The sequence below is a fragment of the Melozone crissalis genome, unplaced genomic scaffold (genome assembly GCF_028551555.1).
Source record: "Melozone crissalis strain CALT ecotype California unplaced genomic scaffold, PUWL_Pcris_2 ptg000004l_1, whole genome shotgun sequence".
In the NCBI taxonomy this organism is placed as follows: Eukaryota; Metazoa; Chordata; class Aves; order Passeriformes; family Passerellidae; genus Melozone; species Melozone crissalis.
In genome coordinates, this window is record NW_026535782.1 from 14,660,070 (window position 1) to 14,685,110 (window position 25,041).

The 25,041-nt window shown below is 38.2% G+C and overlaps 1 protein-coding gene across 4 annotated transcripts in view; it reads right to left on the minus strand.

Annotated features, from left to right (window-relative positions):
• Positions 1-25,041, minus strand: part of PTPRZ1 (protein tyrosine phosphatase receptor type Z1) — a 132,771-nt gene that overhangs the window by 91,318 nt on the left and 16,412 nt on the right. The window lies entirely within an intron of this gene.

A 25,041-nucleotide genomic window follows, 5' to 3' on the forward strand; every position in this document is an offset into this window, starting at 1 on the left:
TTGAGATCATCATTTCTAGAGGCATAATATAAACTGTCATTACTGTTCTAGAGAAGTACAATACATCTTATCTAAGAAATATTTGCCCTCAAGCATGTTGAACACATATATGAATTGCTTCCTTGACAAAATGCCAGAGAATTTGGCTCATACTCTGCAATAAATAATTTAATGAAACAGTTTCATAACATTTATTTCTTTTTCTCTCATGCAGAAATGCAGTACTGGTTACAGGACGTTAAATCATAATTCCTATTTGCAAGTTTACATGTTTATGTGTCTTACAGCGACTTTCTGCTACCTAAATGAAGCCCATGTTTTATTAACTTCACCAGACTTCTACCTCCTCCATGTGATGTGATTGTCCTTCAGTATTTCTCTCTTCTCCTTCTCCCTCCCTGCCAAAAATACCAAACTATCCCTTGTAACAATACACAGCTTTCACTCCTGACTAAGCTCAAATCTCACAGGTACGTAAGGGCAGTGGAAAAGGATTTACATTCACCAAAGGTGTCTTTGGACCACATTTCCAAGTCAATGTGCATTGTGCCCGGTCATTCAATTAATTATGGAAAAGAAAGCTGTGTAAGTTGTGATTCACAGCTGTCAGTTAATGTCTCCACTTTCCTCCTTTATCCATTGTCCTCCTAATTGTTACTTCCTGAAGTCACATGCAAACTAAGCAGGGCCTGGGCATGAGAGTTTCCCACTACTTTTTAAATTTCATATGAAGTTCTGATGAACAAGGAGTGATAGTTTCAATGAATAAGAAGAAAATGGGCAAGGTTCATTTGTTTGGTGCATTACACACTTATAGGCCCAGTAAATCTTACAGAAAATTTTTAAATATTCCAGGAGGTGTCAGGAGTTGATACACCTTCCTTCCTTCCTCTGTTATTCACCAGCTGTGTGTCCACAGCCCCTCCACAGCACACTCACAGCCATGAACCTTCTTGCATCTGCAGAGACTTTCAGTGTTTTGGTCTTGTCTCTTTGCACTTTAAATATGTGGCAAAACTAGGGAAGAAAAGCAAATTTCACCTGGGACTGAAGATTCATAGCTAGCATGAGTGGTGGAGGAAAGTGCTGTGTGAGTGTGAGGTTGAGCCAGGCAGCAATTGTTCCTTTGAGCTGCTGGTGTAAATTGCCCTGGGAAACACAACCATGCATTCTATTACTGTGGAAACCATCAGGTTAAACAGCTAACAGTGTAGAGACCAGCTGGAAAGGAATTATTTTATTTTTTAGTTTTATTTTATTTAAAGCTAAAAAATCAACATCCCTTTTGCTGATGATATATGACAGCAGGTACTTCTGTTTACATACTGTATTTAAATTCCTTGCATTTGATTTAAATGAAGATGGGAAGAACATCTTCACCAAAAAAAAGGCAAAACTGATGTCAAGTTTGTGGTTTTATGCATAAATCTATGATACTGATTGAGTTTGATCAGCTTGACAGTCTGCATGACTCCTGTGACTCTGACTGACGTCTACAGACAGTGCCTAAAATAGTTAGAATTTTATTGGATGAGGTGCTGCTTTATGAAGCAAAAAATACCAAATATTCTTTTTTGTTTCCAGGAAGCGATTGAACATGTTTCTATAAATTGTTGCTTTATTCACAGAACAGGGAAGCTTGGTTTTGGGATCATGTTTTAAACAGTTTTATGGTTATCCTTCTATGTCTATTAAGGAGACATGCAAGGTATCATTAAATGCTTTTTCTCCCTGTTTTACTACCTCCTTCAAAGTCAAATGTTTCTGTCTGAGGCTGTAAGACTTGTTTCTTTTTATATTCTGTTGAAACAGTGTGTGCCCCAGTGCCCAAGGCCCATGAAATCAGAAATAATGGTGGCAAGTGCTGCCCTGCTATTCACGGGTAGCAGGACAGACTGATTTGTGACTGACCCTGTCTCATGTTCAGCCACAAGGGCAAAGAGAGAACATGAGCTCTGGTTAAAGCATAGTGCTAGGAGTAATAAGATCTTGGAGATACGTTTTCCTGTCTAAAAAGTATAAATAACCAGATTTTCTTCTTTCTGATATGAGTCTGATATTCCTTTTGTACTTACTGGCCTCAGTTGAGTTTCTTTTGATTTAGTGCCGTGAATGAAACATTCTAATCCTCAATAGGCATATCTAAAGGTGAAAAATTATCAGCTTTAATGATTAACAGAATTTTCTGTGAGGGAGATCCTGTTGATTTGACACTCAGCACCAGAAAAAAAGAGCCAACATAGAGGAAATGGGACCTTAAACCTCTGAATTCTATTGGAAAAATTCCTCTCAGAGATGCTGAGGCAACAGGCTCCAAGTATCCACCAGAGATCCCTCTCCTAAGCCTTGGTATAAAAGGGTTTCTAAGGACAGTGCTCGAGAGTCTGGGGATGCTGCACTCCACGTGCTGCTTTGCTACAAAGGATACAAGCTCAGGCATAATCTGGGACTGACATTTATACCCAGGATACTGTAATTTTACCCTTTATGTCCTTTGTGCCACAGCAGTGTCAAGACACACCAGCTGTCAGACTCAAGAGGAAAAAGGGACAATGTCCTTGTGGTTTTACCTCCATTCACCCTGAACCTGTGAGTTGCACCTGCAGTGGATCTGGCATTTATGAGATTCTGACACCAGAATGACTTATTTATGGGAACTGGGACACATTAAGTAATGTCAGCATTAGTGAGATCTACAAATAGGACACTGGTGTTCTGCATGTGCAGAATGGGTAGACATTATGAACTATGCATTTAGATTACAAAGATGATTTGGTCCTGGAGTACATGGTCCATTCAATGTTTTCCTCCTAAAATCTAATTTGAGAGCAAAGAGGATAGATTCCAAAGTCATAAGCGTTCATCTGGTATAAGTGGATCATGGCAATGCAGCATAGTCATGGAGACAAAGGCTTTGTCTGTATTAAAATTCCAATTTACATGGGGAAGATTCAGTGCATGGTTCTTAGGCCAAGGAAGTGCACAGGAACTCTCAGAATAGCAGCAAGGATGAGCAATCACTGAAAACTGAGATAATCTTCTCTTTGAGGAACATAGAGGCTCCTGTTTCAAGCCAATTGTGCCTCATGAGAGCTCAGCTATGTACACTGGTATTACTGACTGCAGAAGTGGGAAGCTATGAATATCAGAGGATTACACAGGTTTGGAAATGGTTTTAAAATCTGTGAAGGAGAAATCCACAAATACTTCTTAAACACAGTGACACCACTTTTGGCTCACTGAGTCTATTGATGAAATTGGGAGGATTATACTAGCAAATTCTCATTGCATATTTGCCCTCTTTTAATCCACTTGCCTTGTCAGTTGGCAATGGTTATTAACAAAGACAGGTTATCAGGCAAGTAGCTTATTTGAAGATTAAGATACACATATCTTCACTGGAGAAGAATTAGGAATTGTAGAACAAACTTAAATGGTGGGGTAGCAGCAATGCTTATACAGGGTAGCTGAGAGAGAATCTGTGCATGGCTAGTGGCTAAGAAGTGAGACACCAGAAAAAATTGCTACAAAGAAGTCACAGAGAAGACAAACAGCAAAAATGGCACAATAAAAAATTTTAAAAAAGAAGTTATATGTAATTAAAAAAAGAGATGCTCAGTGCTTGCCAAATATGAGAAGAATGCAATTAAATAGATTATTGGATGGAGTTTCATTATACAGGTTCTGCTTCTGAGAGCACTAAACAGAGGTAAAACAATATTGCATCTGATGATAAATGGATTGCTTCTTCCACAATTTTAATTTACTTATTTTAGCCTCTTTCCTTGACAGGATTGTCACAGAATCCACTTCTATATCTTTCATCAATCTTACGATGCTGCAGCTTCATTGCCTCAACTGAAATAACTCTAATTTATACTGACAGAGGAAATGAGAAGATTCAGAACCCAACTTGGTAACAGTCTTGAAGTTTTAAAAGACAGTAGCTAACTATAAATCCTGTTAGCAGAATGATCTACATTTGCCAGAGTAAGGCCTCCCTTTTCTTATGAATGTATTTCATTCTGTAATGCCATCTGTAAAATTCTTAACAACACAAAAATACTTTAATAACCCTCCTCTACAATGTCATGTATTTTTCTCTAAACAACAATGTGTCTAAGTCTTCTGTAAAGACCTGTCTTGAGAACTGTCCCACCCTTAGTGACATTTAAAAATCTTTTTTTACCCACAGTTTCTTGTGTGTAGGCTTATTTCAGGCTTTGGTACATGATCAGGTATATATAAAGAGAGTCAGTCCCCTCCATCACACCTGAGTGCGGGCTGCTCATCCCAATACACATTGACAAGTGAAACTTTTTCTACACTAAATATAAAGCCAAAATAAAAATCTTACAATTTGGCCATTGCTATGTTTATTTACTAATACAAATTGTGGTTAAGTTAAAAAAGTTAGAAGAAAAAGTAGAAGAAAAAGACTGACTGTTTTAATTTAAAAGTAGCTATTATGAAGCAGCAGAGTATTAATAGGCACACTGCTTAGCTCACCTGTGACAACTTTACAGTGAACTGCCATAAATTAAAAATATAATACTTATGGCATCAACTAAGGTTGATAAATCTCATTTAATCACAATTTTCCAACTCATTTGTACATGCAAAGGTAATATGGACTCCAGTTTGACCAATTTAGGTTCTACTCCTCTGGAATTTTACATGCTGAGGTTTAGAGTAGCTCTGAATTTCCCAAGCAGCCAGTGGAAACCGGGAGGGACACTCTGGGGTATGACTCAACATGGTTAAATTATGGGCTGCCCCCTTCACTCTGACTCCAGGCGAAGCAGTAGGAAATGTCAGACTCTCCTTCCCCTTGGGATCTTGTACACCCAAATGGTCTGACAGATTTCAGCCTCCCACACAGCCATTTCCCAACAGATAAAGAATTATCTAGAGCAAACTTTAGGGCTTCTCTGGTCACCAACATAGTATTGAAGTGTCTGCTCACCGAAACCAAGGTAACAAGACAGCTTTTAGATGGGAGAGCGGTACTTACCAGTGCTTATCTTTGAAGAGGCACAGGTAAATGAAATTAAGTGCCTGTGAACCCCTTGGGCTAGGCACAAAGATTTATCAATAATTTAAAGACCTGCAGAATGAGATAGCCTTGCAAAACTACAGGACTAGATTGCTGCTGAAGCACCTAAAACATGTCCAAAGCCAAAACCAGGAGGGACTTAGAAAGACTGTAGTTCCCCAAAAATGTTACACCATTGTCCCATGTATGAACTGAGGCAAGGTGGTGTTTATGATAGAAATTGGAATTGATACTGAAATAAAAGCACGTACCAAGGAGTGATTTCTAACATATAGCCTTTTATAACTCTGTTGCTATCAAGATTCTTTCCCCCATGCCTGGAGAGTCTTTTAACACAACAACACATGTAAATTCATGGAATCGTGCAAATAAAAAGTAAATCCAGACCAGACATGAACAAACAAGAAATGAATCAAGTCAGTGAAACTATAGACATTTGATTTCAAAATTAATTTATTTCTCTTACAGCAGTACCAGAGAAGTAGGAAGGAGATAAAAACAACTGAACTTTCTTTAAACATAAACAGTAAATGTAATATAATTTTATTTGCATAATCCTCTTATAGTAAAGGTAATATAATTTTATTTGCATAATCCTCTTCAACATTCTAGGTATTCTAATAACTCAAATGATCACAATTTCTAGTAAAACAATGTGTCAAGTACTGTAATAAATATAATTAAGAGTGAAGAATATGAGCACTGCTTCTTATATTGTACACCTAAGTGTAAAAACTTTCACAATTCTCTTTCCAGCAAACAGGAAATGCTGTGATAAAAGTGCAATGAAAAATAGAACAAATTTAACTCCTATATCCAAAATCCCAGAGTCCACATTTAACTGGCTTTTGGAAAGTTGTGGTTTTTTTTTTTAAATACTATGCTTCTTCAATGACTCTCTGTCTGTTAATATTAGCAGCTACCAACCAGAAAAGCTCTAAATCTTTGGCAATATTTATCTGGAACTCTTGAGAGTAAACCATATGCAATCTGCCTCAAAGGAGCATTTACTGAAATAAGCGCTTTTTTAGCACAGTAGGGATTGTGAAGTCAAGCTGTTAAAATTTTTGTCTTGTGCAAAATATTTCAGGGGCTAAAATCATCTTGGGGACCTGAATGAACAGCCTTAGACTGGATCCTTTGAAGATGCTGGTGGAGGGGGTATTGAGAGAAAGGCATTCCTTACAGGAGGAAGTCTTTAATTATTATATATTTTCCTTTCCCATTTATTTGATGCAAGAATTGCAAATTCTACTCAACCATTATCCCTCCAATCATATTACAGTCTCAATGAAATTATTTTTCAATTACCATGGGGAAGAGAGAGGTTGCTCTGGATGATTTTCTCATAAGTATTCAAATAACTCTAGGGATTATGCCACATACCTTTTATAAAACAATACCAACATCATTCTACTCCCTTGAGGGAACTACACACCAAAACATCAAGACTGAAAAATTCCAAAGCTCATAATGAAAACTCAATAGCAGCTGTATATCTCTAAAAATATGTCTCTATTTAATAACGAATATATGAACAATATGAAAACAAAACAAATAAAAACATGTAAACCAATATACAACCTACCATTTTTGACAAATCCTAACAATTATATTACATATGTGCACCAGTATGTCTGTGTAAATGTTCATCTATAAGGATTTGTCAAAAATGGGTCAATAAACATATACACACATATATTGTTCTCCCTTATGATAACATCATGTTTTAAATCTCATGTTTACTCTTTTCCTTTAGTCATTTCCTTATTGCATCTCATCACTGAAACACATCATTTGTAAAAGAAAACAGCGTCTCATGATTAATAGACAACAGAGAAAAATGTGACAAACACTGGCACACAAGAAACAAAAACCGAAGTCAAAACAAAGACATGCAATTATGGGTTTGTGTTACGATTTTTTAATAATTTTCTATTTTTACTAGACTTCAGCAGAATTGTTAATATAGTGGCATAAGGGAGATTGCAGAGAAAATAATCAGAATAATGCAATTACTTTAAAACTCATTCATGATACGATATTTAACAATACACTTGATATTGATACATAATCTAGGCTGCCTTTTACCCTTCAGTTCCACAGCTCCCCTTGCCATGAGCACAGGGCAGAACCTTCCCTCTGCCCCTGCAGATGCCTTGTCCTTGCCTTTCGTGTGCATTTAAGGAGCAATTGCCCCACAGATTCACCTCTCCCCAGACAGAGGAAGAAGAACCTGTCCCCGATAGTCATGGAGTTTTCAAGCCAGCAGGATGCAGTGAAAAGGAGAATTAGAATCGGCAATAGCTTACATGGAGCTTAACACTACAAATGTGTATTTTAACCTATTCTGATAATGTTTAATTTTTAAAGGATGCCTGAAAGATCATTAATTTTTAATATCAAATATGTGTTAGGTATGAAAAACACTCCAGGCAGCTCCTTGCCATCCCGATTAAAAAAATTTTTAGCAAACACTAAAGCAGAATTTTGAGCATTCAGGAGACTTTCAGGGAAAGAAATGAAGTATCTGTAAAGTCAGGTATTTCTCAGCATTTTCAGGACGTGGGTAACTTTGGACCTGGGTGTCTGTCTTTTGCCTAAGTGTCACTTTTCAGTCTGACTCCTGCTGTATAAAATCACAAAATCCTTTGGAAACTCATGTTGACTAAGCCAAACTAAGTACACTCCAAGTACTGTCTCTAAGTGAGATTTCACCACAATATATTAGAAATGTATATTGAATTTAACCTCTGTGGCACAACCTAAACCAGGAAATTACTGGAAATAAAGAAGTACATGCTACATAGGTCAGAAAAAAATTTAATAGCCATAATTTTTCCCAGATCTTGGAGCTTTGCTCAGTGATGGCAGTAGTTGGAAGGGGTTGACTGATGAGGAGGGTGTGGTGCTGTTGGGTGGGGCTGAGGTTCACATAGTGCTCATCCAGATTTTACAACTACCAAGAACACAGAGTCCCAGATTTAATCAATATGGCCTCTGCTTTTGGTGGAATATCATTCTATGATTTCACTTCAGCTAATCAGAAGTTCATTCCAAAAAATTGTAAAGTCAATATGGACAGAATAAATGACATCGTTTTAGCTTCTTATTATTACTTTGGGAAGTCACATAAAATAAGAGTACCAAAAAAGGGGGGATGGCTTGAGGTTCCAGAGGATGGTCTGGACTTTCCTCAGTGCTGTGCCAACTCCTGCACCATGCAGGTAGGGTGCTGCACCACTGCTGTACTTTCATACAGTCCAGGCACTGAGAGCTCACACTAGACTTTTGCTGACCAGCATGTTTTACTCATGTTTCAAAAAGCAAATGCTCAGTATCTGCTCCCCTACTTCATCAAACACACATAAATATAGTGTATTGTTCTGCAGAACAATTTTTTTACTTTCACAGATTGCTGAAAATAACAATGGTGTACTGATTTCTCCTGGATGTGATTGTTTATTGTATCTAACTACAGCAATATTGACACTTGATTTTTTCTTTTCTGATACAGATTTAATTAAAAAAAAAAGAGGGAGGATATCAAATAAAATAAGGTCAGGCAGGCCAATTAAAAACCTATTTTCTTCACAATTTTTTTTTAATTTGTTTTTAATTCTCTTCAGTTACTTGCGATCAACTCTGTAGCGACCATTTGACATAGTTTTAGGGTCAAAGTCTGTCTCATGGTTTATGTATTTCCAAGACAGTACCATGAAGGAAATAGGAATCTCATCCTAGTCCTGTACCAATCACCTACAAAACTGGAACTTCCAAGACAATTTTGGAATTCAGATACTAATAATATTGGGAAGTAGAGAGATGTTTTGATCAGATATTTTGCACGATCTATATAGTCAATGTATCTTGCTCATGTGTATTGAATCAATGTGTTGTTCATCTTGGAGTGGGATGATAAATCTTATGGGAAGTAATAGAAGGCCCACATGAATGCAGACAGAGCACAAAACCACTATACAGTGGCATACAACCATCACCTACCCATCCTCCTAAAGTTTACGCTATGCACATTTTACATAACACTAATAGCAGACAATGCAGATTTGTGATTTCAGAAAAAAACCCCCACAACATCATTTTGTTAGTTCATATCGTTTCAGCTCTGTCAGAAGCCATAAAATGAGTTAAGCAAGATTTGACCCAAAATGTGGAAATAATAGCCCCATAAGATGATAGAAACATGGTTTGAAAAATCACTGTAAACATGAAATTTCACCTTCCTGCAGTAACCATCTCCCCATATAATCCAATCTTTCTCTAAGGCAGTAAAAAGCATTTTCACAGGTCTCAGGTGGTGGTGGCAGTCCATGAAAAGCCTTAATTTGTGCACTGAACCACAAAATGGAGGTTCTGACCTCTTGTTACTTGCAATCCTACACTGAGTGTGTAACACAGTTTGAGCTGAGACTCCTATTGCAGAACTCTTCCTAGGCTCCCATTAGTTCAATACAACTGAAAGTTCAAACTTGTGGCAGTCAGCTGTCAACACTCAATAACCAACTGCAAATTGCCTGCGACTTTCTAATAGTGAGAAATTAAATCTTTGAAATGAAAATCTGAAAGCCTGGGAATGTCACTGTGATTCATAGACAAATTTGTATTACAAACTAAACACTGAAACATTAAGAAGTTAAATACAATGTACCTAACTAGAAGAACATGCAATTACTTATGTACCAGGATTGAATTATTTTTATAGCCAATAAATTAATTAATTAATTGCTCCATTAATTAACAGCAACCAGAATCAGGAAAACATTATCTAAAAATGTGTGGTAAGTTAGTAGCATGAGCATGCTTGAATCTTGTACTTAGGCTTCAATGCACTAAAGAGGCTTGTGAATTTACATCAGGACAGATAAAATCACTCCTTCATTGGGAATTCAGCTGCCTAAACTCTTTGCTGGTACATATCTCAACTTCCAACAGAACTAAGAGGTTTTGGCTCTTCAGTGATAAAGAATTAGTACCAGAAGAGGATTTTAACACTGAACTCCCACTGCAGGCTCCCCAAATCCTCAAAAGCCCTTGATAAACACATCCTGTCCTCGGTTTAGGTGTAGAGCAATAAAACCATGGGTAAAGGCATTAATTAGCAGCTTGTGAAGCATGTCTGCCTGTCCCCCTCTCTCTTATGAATATTTATATGGAGGTTTTATGGTACAGAAGAACTTCAATGGGCTGGATTCAGAGTGTCTGCTATGAGCACTCCTCGGGCACATAATTAGGGCGCTTTGTCCCAGGGCCATTTCGACACTTCTGCCATTGTGCTGGGGAGGAAGCCTGACTTACATATTCCGCCTGGCAATGCAGAGCTGTGAATAGGGAACAGCCTGGACGTTTACCTATAGCCTTAGAAGAAGCTCTGTCTCTGCCTGCTTTCTTACAAATGCTTCAATTTAAGGGTGCAGGCCTAAACTGACAAAATGAACAGAGTGTTAAAACTCACTCTGAGTGAGCAAGGAAGGTTTAAACTTCTGGGCACTGGAGACTGCCTTGTGGAAAATAAAACTGCTGAGAGGAGAGGAACATGCAGCTGACTCTAAAAGAACAAGTCTGAGCCTTAACAACTGATATACTGCATGTATTTATATATATGTATTTTTTTTAATATATGTATATATGTGGCTATGTCACAAAGGCTAGGCAAGAAAAGCAAATTGAATTCCTAAGGAGGAGCAGGATGAAATAATCAGCACAATGTAACAAGCCAGTATGACATCAATGGCCACATGTAAAATGGGTAAATGGCCCAGCAGGACAAAGCTTAGAGTAACACTGCTGGTGCAAATCTGAAAAGCACCTCTTGAACAGAAACAAGCCAAAGGCTTTCTTCTAATATGCACAGCAGACAGGTTACCCAGTGAACAGCAGATGAGTCATTAAAGAGAGATGATGGCACCATAATTCAAATTGACATTCAAGGGACAGCATGGGTGGCAAAATAGTACAATGACACCTACATTCAGTAATTAAATGCACAAGCTTTTTAAAGAGTTCCCCAAAATAAAAATATTTCCAGTTTAAATAGCAATGCAACATTTCTTCAAAATGCCTACCAATTTTCCAGAAAGCAAAATGGTTATAAGATCCAAGAGGACATGGCAAAATGCTGTGATGCACCGAGGTTTCATTTAATCAGATTAGGTAAGACTATGGTTTCAAGAAATTCAAAGAGCTGTAACAGGCAAGGAAAATGTGTAACAATGCCAAATGATGATTAACTGTCACAAAAGTAGCAGCAAAAAGTAATTGAAAAAAAGCACAGAAACAAACTTCTGCTCTTACTTTGTTAGTTTAATTAAAATAATTAATTTTATCAGCTGATAGGATAGGCCAGGGCATCGCTGGACAGCTAAATCAAGTTCTTCATTCAATGTACGGCTGGAGTCCAAGCCTAAATTTGGAAATAGTTGAGAAATGGTGAAGAAAAAATATTATTGCCCCTTAAAACAAATCATCAGTGTGGCTCCATCTGGAAAAATGCATTCTGTACTGAACTTGCCTTCTTGAAAACAACAAAGCACAATAACATGGGTGAGAGGGAGCACTGATGAAAGTGGCCACAGAAAAGTTCTAGATAAGGAGATGGAAAAAGTTAAGAATGCTTGTTTTGGAAAGAAAACAAATATAAAGAGTAATGAACGTTGCTAAGATGAAGACTGGGAACTTCCCCTCTCTTTGAGAGAACAAGAACACCTGGGGGCATTAATGAGGAGGCTGAAAGTAAGAAAAGCAGTGAAAGGATTCACTTTATGCACATCTGTCTAGACAATTATCACTGCAAGAAACTGCTCAGGATAACAGTTAAATGAAGACTGAAATAACTGTAAGGATATCAGGAATACTAGGTCTTATCACAACACATTGTGAAAGGTACCTAGCATGGATGAGAAATATGAGAAAAGATTGGGGAGTATTTAACTTCTACCTACTGTATGATTTCATGCCCATTCTTCTGAAACCTCTGCACTGGCCTCTGTCACACAATACTGAATTCAGGGATGACCCAACATGGCCATTCCTACTACTTGCATACCACACATGAATGATCCATGGTGTTTGAAACAGTGGCAGCATTTTGCCTCATTAAATACAAGTACTTAAACTTAAAATAAATATCACTTACTGTTCTGTGATAGACAATTTACTTTTATGTCCAGGTAAACAATGGAATTAACTTTGAGAGGATTGCTGGAGAAAGTGATATGACTGACTCTTCCCTTGCTTCAATTCACAGGAGTATGTCCCTAGATGCTCTTTAGCAATGTGCCCCTTAGATCTCTGATGAAGGAAGGAAAACATGACTATAAAGTGATATACTTAATAAGAGCAAAAATCTCAGATCCATCAGCTGCAGCTACCTTATAGAACAGGGATCACATGATGCTTACTTCTGTGTTGCAATCTTTCTTCAAAGAGAAAATGCCGGTTTTAGACAATACTGTCTTTCACTACCCTAATAAAAGAACAGGGTAGAGCAGATTTTGGCCTAACTTATACTGCAGAGTTTGTCCCTTTATGTTGTGGACAAGAGCATTTTCCAATGTTCCAATTCTGTGATTCCTCACTGTACAGTTCAACTAAACTACTCTACAAAGTTTTATTTAAGTCACTATTATTGTTAATGTTGCTTTTTCCTCCAAACAGTTTCCAGAAATTCTGCTTTATCCAATTGTGTTTGATGTGGAGAACCAAGAGAATAGCCTGATCTGGCCATTGATCTCTATTTCCTCTGTAAAAACATAGAGATACTCCCTAACAGTATACCTCTGCCTATGCTCTTATCTTTTGTTGCAACTTTTAAGGAAATCCTTGCTGCTATTTTCTGCTCCCATGGAGAAAGAAAAGGTCTTCTCTCTTACACCTTGAGCAGCTACCATGTTTTAATGTCCAAACATCCCCACTGTTTGGAGATGTTTGGACACACAGGGCACATTAGTTCCTATGAAAATAATTTTGTGAATTTACAGCTCTTAAACTGGATTAGGGGTAATTACCCAGCGTCCTTACTGTCCTAATTCAGAGCTCCACATTAAAAAATCTGCCTCCTCCCACTGTAAAGCTGTTGGGTAATGCCATTTTCAAGGAAGGCCAAGAAATGTAGTTACAATGCTCTCTAAATGCAGCTTCATGCAACAATAAGGGAAATTTATTTAGCTAACATTGGTAATGTGGAAAATATTCGAGTAGCACTTGATAGGTATTGCAAAAAGAATTTGCATGAATAACAGACACTGAACTGTTTATTTTCTTACATTATTGTATTTACTGTTTTTAACCTTGTCATCCTTCTCATCAGCAGAAGCAAGCCATCCCTCCTACAAATCTACCATTAATCTCTGGAAATATTCTGCAGCAGATTATTTAAGATATGAAGCAGAAGGATCTTTCACTAGCTGAAACAGATGAAGCTGAGACAAGTATTGGTCAATCTTTCAAATTAAATTTTTGCTGAATAGCCAAATAAATATAGGTTGCCTAATGATACTTCTAATATTTGTACTGTGATTTCATTTAAATGCAGGGAAAACCCACCAAATGTTACATGATTTGTTTTAGTAAAGACAAAAGAGAAATATAGTTTCAATCATTTTATTCTTACCAGGGCTGTACCATGCAAAACCATTTTGTCTGAGGTGGAGGACTAGACTTGAATTGTTGTTATGTCCTCTGATGGCTGATACAACTGAATTCCCACATTTGGGGCTGGCCAGTCCTGCCCAGGCAGGGCTCCCAGCACAGCCAGGAAGGCAGTGAGGACAAGCACTGCTGGATTCCCATTCCCAGAGAAGCACAGTGAGAATGAACTCAGCAGCCCATGGCTGAAGGCAGGTAATGAGCCCCAATAGCTGAGGCATTTTCATGCTTCTACATGCCCATGTAGAGATTCTAAATTACTGCAGGACTTTCTTCCCTTTGTTTCAGGGATGTATCCATTCTTCAGCTAACTGTTAAATTTTTATGCCCCTTTACAGATGAATGATGTATTTTGATTGTAGCAGGTGACCAGCATTCAGCTCTTTCAAAGAGAAACCCTTATGAAACAAAGTCCAGCTCTGATTAAGTTGACTATCTGAATTCAAAGCATGTCTTGACTGCTTTCCATGAAAACAACTGATCCTTTTCATGGGCTAAGGCCATTGTAACTTCCTCTACACATTGAACAGATTACCATGGACACAAATTCAGACTCCTTCCATTCACACAAGGTCCCTGAAAATTTACATAAGTCTGCAGAGAAAACAGGCAGCCAAGCTTTCAGTGACATGAATATTGTGATGAGAGTTTCAAACAATACCTACTTTTATCTCCTAAAATACAGTTTACAGTAAAAAAACCCTGCAAATTAGTTAAAGAACAAGGAAAACTAATATTTTGGGTAACTGTTTAAAATGATCTTTTAAAATAAAAAACCATTATCCAACTACCTTAGACTAAGTAGCTGCAAAATTTAAACAGTTTGGAATATCCTACGAACAATAAAATGCTACTCTGTTATGCCGTAATAGTGAACTTTTTATGTCAAAAAATTACTCTACCAGTCACAGCAGTACGTCTGTTAGACATAAACGAAAATGAAGATGCAATCCCTTCATTTGACCAATAAGGTGTCCTCAATGCAGTCTGGCTTGGCTGACCTTGCCATAACTAGAATTACATTCTGTTCTCCTCAGTCCTCAGACCCTTTTTTTTTTTTGTTTGTTTGTTTGTTTTTTGTTTAAAACACACCACTGAAATCAGCTTTGGTCTATAAGACATCACTGCAATTTTGCATTCAAGAACTCTGAAAGAGGAGAGGCCAGGAAAAGGCCTCCCAGATACTGGATTTACTGTAACTATGTTAATATATTATTATTAGAAATTATTTTTTTAAAAAAAAGATGTTGGGAGATTGAAGACTTCCGAATTAAAATGCTCCTACTGTAGGATATTGTGCACTTAAATAACATCCTTTCTAAAATGTTTCCCTGTAAAGCAGCAATACACCTGCTGGAGAAAATCAGATTTTTAGGAGGAATCCGGATTCTTTGTTGGGCTCACCTTCTGGTCAAGGGTATGTTACAGCATGAGGATCAGTGTCTTACCTGAATAATCTCTTACTCCAAAAGCACTGAGGAATGCACAGTATGTCCAAAATGCTTCAGTTTTTATTTCTGAGTTTATTATCATCTAATCTTCAGTCTTCCACACCTCTGAATCCATCCAGGGCTAATTGACATCATGTATTCCCTCCCCAAAACCCTCTCTCTTCTGGTTTCCAAGTCTTTTTCATCAGCTTCTGCTCCTAAAAAACCTTTCCTATGACTCTGCTATGCACAAGTGGAAGAATTTTCAATAATAAATTATATATTTTTGATTTTTTTCCCAACAGAATCACACTGAGATTTCAAACTGAACAATATTTTCATAATAATGATCTTTCCATCTAACACTACTCACGGGGTTTAATTCAAGGAAATACTTTTCTTTATCTGGAGCCTTTTTTTTTTAGAGCCCACAAAGATAATTACAAATGGAAGAGATCTCTCCTTTGTATTTAAGGATTGAAATTTTACAGAGTTCAGAGTTAATTGCTAGTTTCTTTGACTAGCCCTGAATACTTTTAAGTCAGACTACCATGTAACAGTTTAATTGCAAAGCTCCTTCTTGTCTCCCTTACACACCCAAGCCTCTCCACAAGAAACTGTAGCTCCATTAAAGGAACAGGAAATGTTGCCACAGATTTTGATGGGATCAAGTTCAGGTATGATCTGAGAGAACACAAAGATTCATTATCTAAAATGTCTTCAAATACATTGAACACAATTTTCACAAGTGAACTGAAAGAAATTTTTCTCTTACCCTATTCTCCTTTAAAGCAAAGCACCTCTAATGCTCTAAATTATCTGCTTATCTTGATACGGGGTATAAGAATGATTTCCAAACAATAAAATACATTTCTTAGCAAAGAAAAATAGGGAATGTAGTAAGAGGCATTGGTGTTCAACCATTTATTCTGTGTGTGAGAGAATTCTAGAATTCTTAAACTGACATCAATAATCATGCGTGCATATATATGTAGTAACACCTTCCTGGGGCTTCAGTGGTAATCTTGAAGTTGTACCTTAAATTCTACTCTGAAAATTAATCTGGAAAGAAATCAAGTATCTTGATACTCATCTGAAAAAGATGACCTTTTTTCATAAATACCATATCACTAATAACAAATAAATTTCATATATCCTACTTCAGACACTATTCTCTGGTACTTTGTATCATTAACTTATAACTTCAGTTTTACCACCAGCTTCAAGGGACTTACATCAGAGTGAGTCTTTCCATAAAAAGAAAATAGCTTTTCTGTGAAAAGGAATTATATAAATTATATATGGTTTCATTTATAGGAAATGCAAATTTTCCAAGCAAATGTTGATTAGTTGAAGTTATATATAATTTGTGATGAAGAGTACTGTCCCTTTCCAAAGCACAGGCTGCTGCATAAGTATACCAAAGCAAAATAAGAAAAGAAAAGGAGTAATTAAATTTCCCCCACCCACTACCCACTCTAAGAGAACTGGCATAAGGGAGAAGCAGGAAGTAAACACTCTCTTTAGAAAAGTAAGGAACATCTCTTGGGGGTGCGCTGGCTACATAAAACCTGTGCAAGAAGAGCCTTTTTAAAGTTCTCAGGAGGCACATATTATAGGTAACTGAATTCAACAAGAAACAGATAACTGTATCAAAGTCTGCCTTGAAAAGAAGTTCTAATCCTCATCCCAAAGGAGCATCTTTGGTCCTTGAATGGTTAGAGTATATGGATCAGCATTAACTCTCCCTTTTCTTGTACTCTGAAGCACAACAGGGGAAAGGGCCCATCACAGCATCAATCAAACACATCTTACAGCCGAGATTAGAAAGAAAAAAACTAAATAAGGTCTAGCCTTCTATTGTAAATTCCAAATTTTACATATATGTGTCTTGGCTTTCTTAGGCGACTGAAGCACTATGAAAGGATTGTGGCTTTTTATTAATACCTGAACCAATTCACTTTTGATTCCAACATGCAGAAGACCAGAGAGTGTGTATCTGCTCATTTTTATTTCTTCATTGATAAAACTTACTTCTGAACTGAAGATCAAAACAAAATCATCATACCTTTTCATGAGGGGACACAAGTGTTTCAGCTCTTTCCAGAAAAAATGGAATCAGAACTATAGCACGTATGTGAAGCTTAAAATATAAAAAACCCCCAGAGCTTTTGTAAAAAAAAACAAACCAGAAGTCTTCTAAAAGAAGTTCTTTGACAAATCAGAATAAAGTTCATTCTGCTGTCTTCTAGTTCATTTTCTTCTTCTCTTCCTTTCATTCCTAATTTTTCCTGTTAGTTTTGCTGTATTTTGCAGCCTGGAAGTTTAAGCTGTCCATTGAACCCTCCTGCCATCTTTTACTTCATGTACACCTATTTCCAGATTCCTAGTGTTTAATTATATATACTTTATAAGCTGTTCCCATGCACCTGCCACACAAAGGCCAGCGTGGCGCAGGGGCTCCACACCTTCACGTGCTGCTGTGCCACAGATGAACCAACGCTGGCAGGGGCTGAGGGATGATGGCTCAGCTGTCAGAGCACTCAGATGCCCTTCCTGGGGCCGTCCTGGGAGAGCTCCCTTAATCTCCGTTCTCAGCCTGTTGTCTCTGCCTGCTTAGGCGTAGGATGGCCTTGGGACAACCCGCGCTCCAAAGGACGAGAGCACTCTTCAGATTTTTCGGTCTTCAATATTGTTTATTATTTCTTATCTACAAAGTCGTCTCCCAGCCTGACAGAGGTCTGACCAGCAAGACAGCCATGGGCACACTGACCTCCCACTGGGCGGTCATCTATTTTTATACTAAAAACTACGTATATGATATTTACCTTTACCTTCCAATACCTTTTACCCTTATTAACAAGTGCACATTTAATGCGAACCAATCCCCAAGTGCCAACATCACCACCAAAGATGGATGACAAGAAGAAGAGGAGAAGAGGAGAAGGACAAGGCACGCCCTAATTCCTCCATCTTGTCTCCTAAAAACCCCCCTGTACCAAAATCCCAAAACCTGTATTTTCACCCTGTGAATAATCAATTCCTTCACCACTTATCCCCAAGTGATCCTCTTGTCCTCATACAGGTGGCACATCCCGTGCAGGGTCAAAATCCAACCACCAAGCACTTCTGGCAACATTCCAGGATTTCTGAGCCCCCCCACCAAGGGTTGTCTTGGCAACTCTGGACATCTGGAGTGATGTGCTGAGTTCCCACACCTTAATGGCCACATTGATTTCTCTGGTCACTCTTGGTGGCCTCTCTGCCCCAGAGTGGCAGTCACCCATCTGTGTGCATGCTGGGTGTCAGGTGAGTACCAAAAGCCTGATGGTGGTAGGAATAAGCTTCTCAGCTCCCATAAAAATGACAGCTGAGGGCAGGAGGTTGCCATCAAATTAACTCCCCAGGGAAAGCAAGCTGTCAGCAGTTAACTGAATGATGGATGAATTGTTCTCTGAGGTCACATATAACTCATAGATCATTTCTCAAATATTTCCTTTCTCTTGGATCAAATCGAAGCTTTGCTTTTCACCTATACATTTGTGCCTTAGCCCATATCTCAGATTAAATTTACATCATTATCTTCCTAGTCCCCAGGGTCTCATTTAGATTTTGTAATTTGCCTTTATGGTTGTCTTTTCTCAGCATATTCCTCTTACACTGGTGATTTATAGGCTGAGCCCTGTCATCATCATCTAACCCTCATATCTAACTCACTTTTTTATTAATTGTCACACATTTATTTTCTCAAGGCTTGTCATTATTAATTTTGTCATAATTGTATTAAGGCTGAAGGAATATCTTATCTATGTGGAATGCAACTGCAAAATAACACTTTAACATGACCAGGGTTTTTGTGTTTTGGTTTTTTTTTTTTTTTTTTGGGTTTTTTTGGGGTTTTTTTTGTTTTGTTTTGTTTTGCTTTTGTTGGTGTTTTTTTTTTGTAATAGAGGAAATCCTATCAGTATTAATCCTGCCTCCTATATAGATATGCAATAAAAGAATTTAGAGTATTAATATGGAGAAATCACATTTTGTACTCTGCCTAGTGCGTGTTTCCTAGTTTGATGTCAACTAATTGCTAAATCAAGCAGTGATGAAAGGGTTGCATTTTAATTTATCCAGTAGAGCCTGGCTTATTGCCAAAACAATGGGCTCACTGCTCTCATACAGGCAATATACTATACATTTATATTAGGATCAAATTTTATTAGTGAACTGAAATGCCTATGGTTTCTTATGAACTCCTTATTTGCACTCAAAGGAAAAGTAATAACAGAATATAACTGTAGGAAAAAGGGGGTTTTTGTTTTATTGGTATCTCAATATCTACTATGTTTACGGTTCTTGAGAGGCTACACTGGTGTATGCTCAAGAGGTCATTCTCATGCAAACACTGAGTACGTCACATTTTGGACAAGTTTTGGCTATTTTTCTAAATCAAAGAAAGCAGATGATCATGTGTAATTGGAATCAATCCTCTTAAAATTTAGCTTGCTATATGGTAACTTGCAGCAGTTAACTTTTTTCTAATTTCTTTCTAAGCATGCAAGTCACTTAAATGCAGGAGTAGCTCTTGGATACCAGTTCTTACCCTATGTCCTGGTTTTGGCTGGGGTAGAGCTAATTTTTTTCACAGTGGCTGGTATGGGGCTGTGTTTTGGATTTGTGCTTAACACAAGACTGATAACACAGAGGTGTTTTTGTTGTTGCTGGACAGGGCTTGCAGAGAGCCAAGGCCTTTTCTGCTATTTGTACTGCCAGGCTTGTAAGGAAGTTGGGGGTGCACGGGAGGCTGGGAGGAGACACAGTCAGAGCAGGTGATCCCAGCTGACCAAAGGGATGCTCCAGACCCTATGACACCATGCTCAGTATACCAAGTGGAGAAGAAAGAAGGGAGGAATGTTTGGAGTGATGGCATTTGTTTTCCCAAGTTACCATTATGTATGACAGAGCCCTGCTCTCCTGGGGATGGCTGAACATTTGCCTGCCCATGGGAAAGGTGGGAAAATTTCCATTTTTAACCTTGCTTGTGAGTAGGGCTTTTGCTTTCCTTATTAGTTTCTCTTTATCTCAACCCATGACCTTTCTCACTTGTATCCTTCTGATTCTCTCCATGATCCTGCTGATGGGGGAGTGAGCAAGTGTCTGCCTGGGGCTTAGTGCTGGCTGGGGTTAAACCACAGCACCCCAATATTGCCCTGCTCTTAGAAAATTATTTGTTGTACAAGGTACATCAGAAAATATTAACACCTAACATAGCATTCATAAAATGCTATGAACGCACTTTAGCACTGAGCAGAAGAATTTTTTTTAATCAAGATTTTCACTAGTATGCCTTTTCTCCTGACAATTTCTTTCTTTACTTAATTTTGGTTTTCCATAGGTAATTACAGCTTTTTTCTCTTTTGATTTTTTCCCATGGAAAACTAGGATATTCATCAGAGCCATCATAAAATTCTGGCATGGAGGAAAACAAATGGAGATTTTCTCTTTAGAGCTGCAAGTAGAACATCAGTTTTATTTTACAGAGTGAATGCAACCCAGTCAAGCACATGTTCTTTCATGACTAGAGCCTTGGGTGGATTCTTAAAATAGTACTCATCACAGTTATTGCATCAAAAAGAATTTAGAGCTGTTTTCTCCGATTAAAATAATCGTGTGATTTAGCTGAAACTTATTTCTAAACATTGTTTCCCTGAAAAAAATTTACAGAACTTACTGCGATGCCAGCCTGTCTGTTCCCTGTTGCATGCTAAAACTCTTCCCAACATGGTCCTTACAAGTCCAAGGCTTTTAACTCTCCTTCAAATGTTTCTTCACAAAGAGTTACTTCCAAAGGTCTATACATTTTGGTGAAAACCAGTATTCCCTGGTTAATCTGTAACACGCACCAATGTCCTGTCCATAGAGGCAGCAATGTGCCATCCTTAGGAAGTGAGTTTTACCCTCAGATCCTGGATTTACATAATGTTCAAGGAGGCAGCATTAGTTTAGGATGTATTCATTATAAATGAAATGTATTATTCCAACCAAATTACCTTTCAGCCCAAGAACACACATTTCTCTTTGAAAACAATAAAGCAATAAAGCTCCTTGGAAGTTTTTAGATTACAGTGGTCATTACAGCCTGAACAGTACTGTCAACACTCACTGTTTAACAACTATTTCAATAATTTACTTGTAATATTGCCAGTAAATCCACAGAACTTGAGCTGCATTGATACAGTATGTAGCACAAGTAGCACATATATGATAATCTCAGATATGGATGCTTGCCACAGGCAGTGAGTGGCAATTACCCAGAATCTGCTTTGCAATATTCCCTCCCACCCTCAGACAAGAACTGTTCCAGAAGAGTAGGATTTTCTGGAGGGAATCTGGTTCACATCCAGATGCGGGGCTGGAAGGAGAAGGAGGGGAATGGGAGTGCATGTGGTTCCCTGTGAGGAGGGAGAAGAGAGGAGGGGCTGAAGGCCAACCTCAAAGGCCAAGGCAGTGTGGAAGTGCAGGTAAGTGGGCAGGGCGTGGTGTCTCTTCCTTCTCTAAACCCATCACTGGTCCTCCTTCTTTTCGCCCTCTCTTCTTCACTGCCTTCTTCCTGATTCTCCCTTTCCCTTTCTTTTTTTTTTTTTCTCCTTTTGCCATGCATTTCTTTCATTTACTCTCTCCGTCTCTCTGGGATTTCTACAAACTGGAAAAGACTAAAGATTCTGCAAACTACCATTAAGTCTCTTCCTCTTATTAATAGGACCCACCACTTTTCTTACTGTCTTTCCCCTCACAAGATATCATTTGCCAGAAGACATCAGAAATCTGGAATGGTCCTTCAATTAATTTTTTAACATATGCTATTTTTGTAGAGAGAATACAAAGAAATGTAGTATTTTATCCACTGCACCTGTGCAATTTAAAACTTCTGTCTATGTCAGTATTTGGCCTTATGGTAACAACTTAGATGGCAACATTTATTTCTGAAGTACAAGTAACAAATGGGTACAGAGCATCACCTCCCTGAAGCCAGAACTGCAGACAGGAATGTGTCAGGACACTGCAGTGTGGCAGCTGGCAGCAAACACAGAGGCATGCAGGGTGACCCATGAGGAGGCAGAATGGAGGGCACAAGAGTGAAAAGCTGTACCCATTCATTTAGCACCAGGGACCACCTGGAAAATGGGGGTTGCAAGACCTTGTGGAACTGAAGTGGCAGCTAATGGAAAATAGCTGTCAACAGCCACCATCCTTCTCTCTACCTGTGCTCACATGCTACCTTTGTAGCGTGGAGAATGATACATGAAGAAAAATTACACAGGATAAAGAGCATCATTGTTTTTATTATCATCAAACATGACACATGGACCCAAGCTTTACTGACTGCTACACATGAGGAAAATCAAACTTTCAGTGTGCTTCAGTGTACTACCATGCTTCATATGAACACAGCAATTAGATAAAATAACATCAGGGGCATCCCCATTCAGTATAATTGTCCCTTTTGTGAGATGTTAGAGCTTTGTTTTACACATCAAATGCTTACCTGATACTCCCACATTTCTCCATGCTGACATTCAGGGACCATGAGGTATGAGATCTTATTGCAGCCCATAATTTCTGGGTAGCAGCAGGTCACACAGGGTGAGAACCCCCATTTAGGATTATGATCAGAGACAATCCACCACAAGATAAATGTTCAGATCAGCTGCTTTGACTCATGTTTTCAGGTTTAAATGTCCATGCAGTCTCCCCTAAGTGAAGTCACACCCCATTAGGAAGGCTGTGCACAGGCTGGAAGTGCTCCCTTTCTCACCCAAAGCAGCACACCTCAGCTGCTCCCATGCCCATGTGCACACTGTACTATGTCTGCACCTTGTACATATGCAGTATTTTGTTCCTGAACCAATGTCAGAAAGGATCTCAGCTTTTATCATCTCAGCTTTTATCATCTCAGCTTTGCAGAAGGCAAACAAGCAAAGAAGGTAAAATGACATGCTTGAGTTGACACTGCCAGGTTCAGTTCCAAGGTCTCATGATTTTCAGCTTCTTACTGAACCATCAGGATACCGCAGGTCTCCAGGTGAATGCTTCTCCTCACCTCAAAGTGCTGCCTGGGGCTGACACAGCACGGGAGGGACACCAGGGACACCAGGCAAGTGCAAAGGGAGCTGCCTGCACACGTGCCTTGGTGCTCAGAGGCTCCAGAGGCTCCCTGCACAACCTCCTCACAGTGGGACACTGCCCTGTCACCTGGGACTTCAAGCCAACCTTTTCACTCTTCAGAGAGCTTCAGAAATGTGAACATACTCCTGTTCACACAAAATACCTTTAGTAAAGTATTACCACCTTTACCTTACAGATGTAGAACTGAGACAGACCCCTTCAACACCTCTTTGAAAACTGGTACTCACAGGAACAGCTAGAAAAGATGGCAAATTCCTGCTTTGCCAACTCAACTGCTTTTTATACTAATATAGGACTTTTTCTTCGCAGTAACACCCATTTTCTCTGTCCTCTCAGCTTCTCTTTCTGTAAGTTATTTTATTTCTAAATTCCTTAGAGCAGGGGTCATACTACTGCTCTGTGTTCATATGGTGCCTTATGCAATGAAGCCCTGGTCACCGACAGGTGCATGTAAATGTTGTCAATACATAAATAATAAATAGTAGCAATTCCCTGATTATACAGGATCTCCACATGTCAGTTTAACCTGAGATCTCATTTTTTTAATAAATATCCAACACAAATAAAAGCCCAGGTAAAGGATTCATCTGTGCATGCAATGAAATAAATATATTGCATGCCACAAAATAAATACATAGTGTATTTTAAATGGCTGTATTTCCAATAACCAGTTATAAATTTCTCAAATGTTTGTAAAATTTCTGAAGTGTACTATTACTGCATCAATAGGCACAGTGCTGACATTTAATCCCTCAGTGGAAAGCTTATGAACAATTAGAGAGAGAGACCTTTTCCCCCTCATTCTACTTGGATGTAAATTTATTTTATTATGATATAAACCCATTACAATAATATTTGCTCTTTCAAGAAGCAACTTGCAGTATTTTTCACTTAATCAAACAGCCACTAGGGAGGATTTATTATGCAATTAATCATAGTAAGTAAAATGTTTCTTAAGATGCCTCCAACAGGTGCTTATTATACGCAGGTGGCAGAAGTACAGTAGCTTAAAAAGACTCCATACATCCTTAAAAGCAGTCTTTTTCGAATGCATTTTTATTTTCTTAAAATGTTCTTATTTTCTCTCTTCTACACATTAATAACTGAGTTATTTGAGGAAGAGTAAAAAGTTTACAAGCAAATACCAGACTGTTTTATACCTAAGAACCTGCTTAATTTTAATGATTTCATTAAAGATTGAAAAAGTTAGGAAAAGAGTTTGGTGGATGGCATTGCTAAATCCACAAGAAGCATTAGTCAAGCACAGAAGATAGCTCTCTCTCAGAAAACACCACAGCGAAAATGAAGCTTCTAGAATGGAGCTAGATAGTTTCTCTGCAAGTTATTCCTACTGTTGAACAGAAAACAACAGGCTTTCACACATATTTAACACCTTTTTTTAAAAATCACATTTAAGCACCTGTGACAGAACAAGTGAGATTTTTCATTAGGTTCACTTCCAGAGCTGTGTCAGAATGTAGCCTTGTAATTGCATAGGAATTTAAAAAAAATGAACAAGACATGAAAGCAAAAATTCTTCAATTAAGTTTTATCTTCAGACTGTAAGCACATGCAACTGCAGACCTCCTAGGACTTTCACAGTCATTTATGCAACACAGAAATACTGAAATGATTCAAATTGAGTTTTGGAAGGAGCAACTGCAAATCTTCTTCTGGCTCTCTGCCATGCCACTGTATTTCACAGTTTGCTGC